This window comes from Vidua chalybeata, chromosome 3, assembly GCF_026979565.1.
Source record: "Vidua chalybeata isolate OUT-0048 chromosome 3, bVidCha1 merged haplotype, whole genome shotgun sequence".
In the NCBI taxonomy this organism is placed as follows: domain Eukaryota; kingdom Metazoa; phylum Chordata; class Aves; order Passeriformes; family Viduidae; genus Vidua; species Vidua chalybeata.
In genome coordinates, this window is record NC_071532.1 from 84,485,455 (window position 1) to 84,494,178 (window position 8,724).

Here is an 8,724-nt window from a genome sequence, read left to right on the forward strand (position 1 = left end):
GCAACAGATTTTACCCATACTGGATAAGTTAAATCCAAGTTCTTTAATGATAACATTGGTGCATTGAGTATAGGTGAAAAGACAGAGCAATATATTGACTTATGTCTATCATCAGTCTAATATACATTCTCCTGTATTTATCTAAATAAAACCTTGGGCCTAATTTTCTGACTCATGCTCTTGGTAGAAGGTGGCAGAAGAAAGCAGTGCAGAAATTACTAGGTGATATACAGCATCTTTGAGACAATATTCAAGTAGCAAATTTGATATTTGAACTCAGACAGACACAGTAATTAATTCTGGGATGTGCCAGTTCTTGTTCTAGCTTATCCTTTTCATTTTAATTGCTTTGTTGTTTTTTACTTTGGGGTTTTTATCTATTTTTTTCCCCTTTTGAATGAGAGATTCTGCTTTGTGATTTGCAAAGCAGCAACTGGAAACATGACTCTGCCCATTTTCTTATCTTATCTTGGCTCTGCCTGCATTTAAATTATCGACAGAGTTCGAATAGGCTGTGGTAATGCAGCACCTGTCTCTTGCAATGGGAGAGGGATGAATGTTAATTCAACTTGCTGGAGAAAAAGAATCAGCACTTCTGTTGTCTGCTTGACATAGTGTTCTGTATAACAATTTACTATGATGTGTCTAAACATTACTGGAAAACAGCTCATTAGTTCTGCACCTCTCAGATGTTGAGAGTGAGGAGCTCTGCAGTGGCAATTCCAACCTCTATGCTTGGACTTGGATGGCATGCACCACAGTGAAACTTGAATCCCTGATCTACTGGGATCTTGTGGGAAGCGAGCTATGACTTGAAGAGTTGGAAGACTTTCAATTTACTTTCTTGGGACAATTTATTTATTTTTATAATTTGCTACATACTATATTAGATATAATAATTTTAAGGACATGAGTGTAATGTTTCTCCTCTATCATGTCTATCCATGCAGGAACAAGTAACAGTGACAGGAAATATGATGTTACAATCACTTTTTTCCTCCCTAATTGCCTATGAAATAGATACTATTTGTTAATATTAACCACTAAACGGTGAAATTAATAGAATGCAGTCTGTTTGGAACCTGATAGGAAATTGTTTTGGAAAATTGTCTAACCATGCCCAATACTAACTGCTGAAAGTCCACTCTGTAGTACAAAATGGAACTGTACTATTATAGAAGCATAGAGTTTTTTGGGTTGGAAGGGACCTTAAAGATCATCAACTTCCAAGCCCCCTACTGTGCGCAGGGACACCTTCCACTGGACCAGGCTGCTCAAAGCCCCATTCAACCTGGCCTTGAACACTTCTGGGGGTGGGGCATCCACAACTTCTCTGGGCAGCCTGTTCCAGTGCCTCACCACCCTCTCAGTAATGAATTTCACCCTAATATCTAATTTAAACCTACTGTCTTTCAATTTAAAGTAATTCCCCCTTGTCTTATCATTACATGTCCTTGTACAAAGTCCTATTTAGCTCTCCTTTAGGCCCTCTTTAGGTACTGGAAAGCTTCTATAAGATCTCCTAGACCTTTGTCTTCTTCAGACTGGTTATTATGTTAAAGGTATTACCACAAAGTATTTGTTGCAACCAAATCCACCTTTGAAATTTCCTTTGTGCTGTCAGCAGGCCTGCAGGCCAGTTTCTCTGTTTGCTGAACAAGCCTAGACAAGTCAAAGCAGATACTAATTTAGATCCAGCATGGTTAGCCATCCAGTGCAGAACTCAGAGCATGCAAGGATTTGTGCTCTGCTCTTCTGTTGAGAGCTAGCTCCCACCTAGATCTTGCACAACGTTGTCAGGGTTTGTATGACCAAAGCATTTTATGTCTGGATGGGAATATCATCATTGAAAGGTGTAATTTAGCCAGATTATGACCTGCCCACACTAAATCCTGAAGAGTACATGAAAGTTTAGCTGTGGGTATGTATCCTTTCCAAAGCCTCTGCATAAGGCGTTGCCATGCTCTGCAGCAATAGCTCCTGTGAGGACTTCTCATCTGCAGTGAAATGTCTTAGCTTCAGCAATCTGTTATTAGCACTGCTTCTTTTTATTGGTCTGGACAATGTGGTGACCTAAACTGTTAGCCTGGCTATCCAAACAGCCAGTGCTGAGCTGCAGCTCCCGAGGGAAACGTGACAAGGTCTCTTGGTGGATCAGCAGCAGTAGGAGCAAGTGCAGAGGGTAGGCAGAGGGCAGATGAATCCAAAAAAGGCATCATCCACATCCATAGCCTGTAGGGAGTAAAAAACCCCAGCTGATCTGGTCTAACACAGTTAAAAGTAAATGTAGTTTTACACAGTAAAAAATTAATTCCATATGCTTCCTATTTCATGTTCTTTTCTTTGCCTCAGCTAAATCACGTCTCACTTTAAAAAGCAGAGTAAAGCTAAATGTCAGAAGAGTATTTTCAGATGAATGATACAATTATTAACAAGCAAGTAATCAAGCCATCAGATAATATACAATTCAGAGCATACCTTTGACATTTTGACTAAGAGTATAAAAAATGCAATTAAATCAATGCACTTCCCTAATAGAGTTCTTGCTTCAAAATTATGCATGACTAAGGTTAACTCCTAATGATTTAATTAATTTTTTTTTAATTACACTTGATCACTGCTATCTGTTTCTGCAGAAAATACTTAATACTTTTTAGTGAAACTGGCTATTCATCACAAAGATTATCCTATTTTTTTAATAAAACTCTTAATGGAAATTTGAATATATTGTAAATTTCAGAGGCAAAATTATGTAAAAGTATAATACAAAAGAGATAAACTGTAGAGCCATTTTAAACAATTCTATATGTTAAATAGCCTCAAGTATATTTTATTCTCAAGATAAATACAGGAATTTTTGTTTCAGGTCCATAAACACAATTTATATCTCTCATTTAAGTAGAGAAGTCACAAAATATAAATCACTGACAACTAAATATATTTGGTAACATGCCTTGCCTTCACCTATTATAAAGATTAAATTAAATTGCAAAACTCTTGTAACTTTCATGAAATTCAGATTTCACAATTATATTTGTCTTAAAATATCAGAATGATAATACAATCCAAGGGCTTTAAATACCCATTTCAGTTTCTCCTCTCCATATCCTCAGTTTTATTTTTCTATCATCTTGCAGTTGAACAAATTGGAACAATAGAAAAGTACATCAGAAAAATGTGTCATTCATGTACAATTACTCTTACACAGTATTGCTATCAGCCATGGGTCCAGTTAGTCAGATGCAATCCACTGAAATCATGTATCAAATTCATTAATCCAGCATTTTGTTCAATAAGACAGCTGGTTTTGAAATTGTGAGCTGGTATCTTCCTTCTCAACTAGAGTTGCACGAACTTAGTGGAGATGGTTTAATCTTACTCTCTTGAGTAGCTGAGTACATTCAGTCTTCCTGATGTTTCGCAAGTGAAGTTTCTCAAGGAAATTTTATTGTAAGTCTGAGTGGACTGATGTGGAATGGAAAGCAATAAGGAAAAAAAAAAGTCTATGAGACAAGTAAGTTGAGAAAGTGAAGAAATTTCACTGTTTTCCAAATACTTTAAAACTACATAATTTCAAAATAGGCATGCCTAGAAACTACAATTAAACAAAACCAAAACATGATTAAACGTGAAGCAGGGTGGAGTCTTTGCCTTTAATACTCTTTAGAACAGTTTGATAGTGTTACAATTACTGCAATTTGATTTTCCCATAGGAAAAATATGTTGTCAGTAGACAGGTAAGTCCCATGGCTCTTTGTACCCAGCTATCTTTTCCTTCTGGCAGCTCCTGTGTGCACTGTCTTAATCGACTCCTCTACCTTTTCAGAGTTTTAACTGGAAAAAAGAATCACAAACTCAGACTCAGGAATCCTATGGGACCAGGATTGGGTTATTTGTTGAAAAGTGTCGGCAGGACGTCACTTCTGTAGTAACAAAAATAGAATTAATAATTGAGGCTGGTGACCAGGAAGATGTGAGTAAACATTGGAAATGGACTTGGGCTGAGGTTCATGTGAGTGATCAATGTGCTGTTCATCACACTATGGTAAAGCTGTCATTGCTGATGCTGTGCTCAGTTGCTACAGTAATTACCATGCCACAGACAAACGGATACAATAAACAAGGTGGTGCAGACACGTTAGATCCCTTTTTGATGAGTATAATTGATGTTTTCCTGTTAAAGGGAAAGGGGAACATCCTTATCGAAAAAGGAAACATAGCATATTCTTTTGAAACTTCTTCTAATAAAAGTTTAGTGAAAGACATTGGTTTTTTTTTATCCCCATGTTTTCCCTTGTTCTCTATTAACATGCATTTAGTAAGGATGTAGATAATACAGTATAAGCCTCTCATCAAAGCAGGAAATTATTTTAGCTGAAGCATTGCCTCGATGCTGATGCTGTGTTTGATCTATGGGTAGATTCAGCAATTTTGGGGAAGAATTCCATTACATTAAAGGGACACACAAACTCTAGCACCACTAATAGCAGCTTGAAGGAGGATTCTGAGGACCTGAAAGGGCATGTGTGTTATGTTGGCATTAGGTAGCACTGGTGTGGAGGCCAGTAGGCCAAGGTAAAGGATAGATGTCTATTTGTTCTGCAGTGCTGACACAGTGCTATATATGATACACCAGTCCAGAATGCAAGTTGTAATTTAATGATGTCCATGACTGTTTTGAATGGTTTTAGGAACCACTGCTATATCTTTGTAGTCCAACCATAGGTAGCCTAAAGCTCTTTCAGCTCTCTAATACATGCTCAATTGTTGTGTTCTTTATTATGCCTGTGGGTACGCAATACAGATTGTCTCTTGGTTTTCTGAGGGGAAAAAAGGGATCTAAATTTAATGCAGACTGGCTATATTTCAATTATGGGCAGGCTTCTTTTCAGCTGAAGCAAATCACTCTTCTTGACATGTCTTCAGAGTCACAGACGACTGACCTTCAGGCCACAGTGCAAGAGATATCTATTGTATTGCCTAGTTATGGATTTTTCCTTGGTTTTGTTTTTGCCAGCAGCATATTTATTTTGGGTTTTAATATTTTTATTCAATGCCCAGCTTCCTTAGCAGTCCACTTGAAGAACTAACCTATGAAATATATATTTTATGTCTGTTGTTTGTAACTAATCATCAGTGATTATGACGCGTAGTTATCTATTCCATTTAATTCAGTATCAGTAATGGATGTATATTAAAGTTACTTCAACCATCTGCATATTTTTCCTGCCAACTGCTATTCAGAGACCAGCTTTTGAAGACATTTTTGAGCAGAGAAAGATGGCCATCTGCTAATCTTGACCATGCACATATTTTAAGATACCTTGATTAGGTTATGTAATGGAATGGTAAATAGGGAACCTGATATATGCAGTTGAAGATTGTGTTATCAGTTTGTTGGTCAATAGCTACGTAAGTAATTTCTTATCATTTTCCTTTTCTAAATCTTGGAGATTTTCCATTTCTTATTTAGATATTTTTGAAGCTTCTGAAACTGTTTACTATTCAAGGCAGGATGTTTTAGAAAGAGTACACTGTACCCTGGTAAACACAGTAATTATTCCTTTGTTTATTATTCTAATCCCTTTAACAATTTATTACTTTCAATTTTTAAAATGCTGTATGTATACTGGCCAAGTAGTAATGACCAGTCAGCATGTAGGGAGTTCATTTTGAAGTCTGTGTTAGATATCATTATTCATCTTTAGACCTCACCTTCCTCCTGAGCCTCCAAAGAGTCCACATGAGTAAAGATCTGGCTTCATAGCATATAAAAAGTGTAGTGGGAACAATCTGTAATCAACCTCTAATTTCCCTGCACTGTCTGAAAATCGTAGAAAAAAAACATGTCTCTTCTGTCAAATGATGCAAATTCAGTAAACTCTTTTTCTTCAAAACAATACTAGTCTGACCTTTTACAATTTCTTCTTTTCACTGTGACTCCTTTTCTGTCTTGTCTTTAAAGTCTCTAACTGTTCAGGCAAGACCTACAACTTTTATTCATGGAAAACTCTTTATGAGGGGATTTGGTACAACCAATAATGAATTCCCAGCCTGCTTTATTAGTTTTATTTTGTTTTTACATGAAACTAATTTATTTATCTGTTCATTTACTGAAATATGAACTGATTCAATTTTGAAATTGAATTGTTACTACACTGAGTACAGTGGGCCTTTCTTTTGACTATAGATTCTGAATAAATGTGAACTTTACATAGAAATATTTGGCTCTTTCCACCTACTAGAAAAAGAATTAAATGCATAAATAAAGTTTACTTGTAGCCCATTTATAATTGTAGTAAAATATCTTTTTTTCAAATAACTGATGTATCCTTGTGAGAAGAAGAATACAGAAAACATTCTTAAAGAAAGAATTGTTTTTGAAAATTAAGAGTTAGCAAGATATTAAATCATGATAAAATGCTTATGCAAAGTGATTCTGTATTTCTGAGTTAACTACTAGGGGTTTTTACATCAAAAACCCACTCTTCTTTTGGCAAAAACTTTTCATTAAAACATTTGACCCACTATTTTTTTCCTGCAGGAGTGAAAATTAATAATTTTTAAAAATCTTATAGGTAAGTATCACAGATAATTTAAGACTTGATTTCTGAAATATCATCCAATAATCAAAGAAGTTACTCTTCATTTTCTGTGTTAATCAAATGTTAATAAAATCCACGTGTTGCAAGAGTCACAATATAATGCTAGACTTTTTAATTCAGTAAAGATAGAAAATTAGATAAAACTATGATCTCAAAACACTTTTTTGTTTGCTTTATTTTTTACATATAGAATGGGAATGTGAAATATTTTCCCTAATATTTGGAATTATTTTCTAACTTAGATCAACCTTACCAAGCAGCTAGAATTTTGTCAGGTCAAGGTTTTGACCCAATCCTCCCAATCCTCTGAGTTATAAACTACAGGTGCTGTGAGAGATTTACTGTGTCTGTTTAATGTAACCATGTGTCACCATGATTTGTCTTACTGTACACATCTCTTTTATTAGAATCAGTGATTCAAACATAGGTTTCCATGGATGATCATGCACACTAATTTTAACTGTTTATCCTTTCTATGGAAGCATTGTACTCTAATATAGTCACTTTTTTTCCCCTCTATAATTAAATACTGTAACTTTTCAATTTTTATAAAGTGGGCAAAACACCAATAAAAAGATTTTCAAAAAAAATACTTGAGGGTAAATATTTGCACTGTTAATGGTACACAGTTATTCTTCTTTTTCCTTTCCAGTGTGTTATGATTTCAATGTTTTCCTTTCATTGGCTTTGACTAATCTTTTTATAGTATAACATACATGGAGCTGCCAATGCTATCTAAAACAGCATGTGACAAGTAGCAAAGAGTCCATCTAATTTTAACCTTCTCTGCCTGCATACATGTTTTTTGTCCTTGTAGCATTAGAATTGCTTGTCTGCCTACAGCTGAGACCTAAACTAAGCACTGTAGTCATGTAAATATGAAAGAAAGCGCATTCAGTTTTTAAAGCTAAACTGAAACAGCTTGGATGTGGGGACAAAAATAAAATTAATAAAGTCTTCATGGAATTCTACAGCATGGTTAGACAATAGGAATTTTTCTCCTCATTCAGTGTGCTGTTCCTCATACCGAGAGCATTTAAAGGAAGATTTGATTTCTGGTGATATTTCTATTCCCAGTTCTGATATTCATGTTTCTGTTGGTCTCTGCTCTTCAGCACAAATATTATCTCTTTTTTTATGAGAATAGCTAAAATCAGAGGTACAATGCAATGTCAAGAAAAGCAAAGATTCCCTTGGCAGTGCTGCCATGTTTTCAGGAAAGTGCATTTAAAGGAAAATCAAGAAGAGGGGAAAATAATGAATCTGAAGGGTGTGAAAGGGAAAGAAACAATGAAGAAAGAATATAATTTTATGAGAAATATTTATACTATAAACATTGCTTTCTAGTTGCCAGTTGTTCTCTGGAAGCCAAATTATGCAAGAAAATCAAGACTAAGGACATGACAAAACCACATTTTTTTAATATTAAAAAAAAGCATAGTCTGGTCAAGAAAACTACTGATGTCTGAGAAATCAGAGCTCAGAGCCACAGAAGAACTTTTCATAATGCAACTTTTGATAATATTTGATGTAAGATAAAGACATGAGCCTAGTAAACATCTTCTGTACCTGCACACTGGACTGGGACTTGGATGGAAAGACTACTAGCAGGTGGATCCAAACAGTTTTAGGTAATGAGAAGCCCACTTTAGTCCACAAAAATTAACAACTGTAGGCGTCCAAGGAATTGTTCTGGTAAAAACAGACATGCCCAAAGACTTTAGGACAAATAAAAGCACTGGTGAGGATTAGCTACACCTTGATTTTAATTCTCCAAACAAAGAGAATTAAAATCCTAGCAAAGGAAACCTTTCAATTGACTTTGAGCAGGTTTTGCATCCATAACTTGCTTAAAAATTCTGAATTATAGAAAATACTGCTAGTCACACTCAGCATTGGGTTCAGACTGGCTGTGACCTCCTCTATACCTCAACAGTGCTAGTGAATGGCCAGGGACAAAACTACAGCAGACTTTTATGTGCTCTATGCAGCACCCTAACAACAACAGTCAGAGATTTGGGGTTATTCTTACTTTCTTATTTTGTTTAATAATTGATTTGTGTTGTGAAGAGTGTAATTTTATGGAATCATTTATAAATTTCTTTCCTGATATATAATT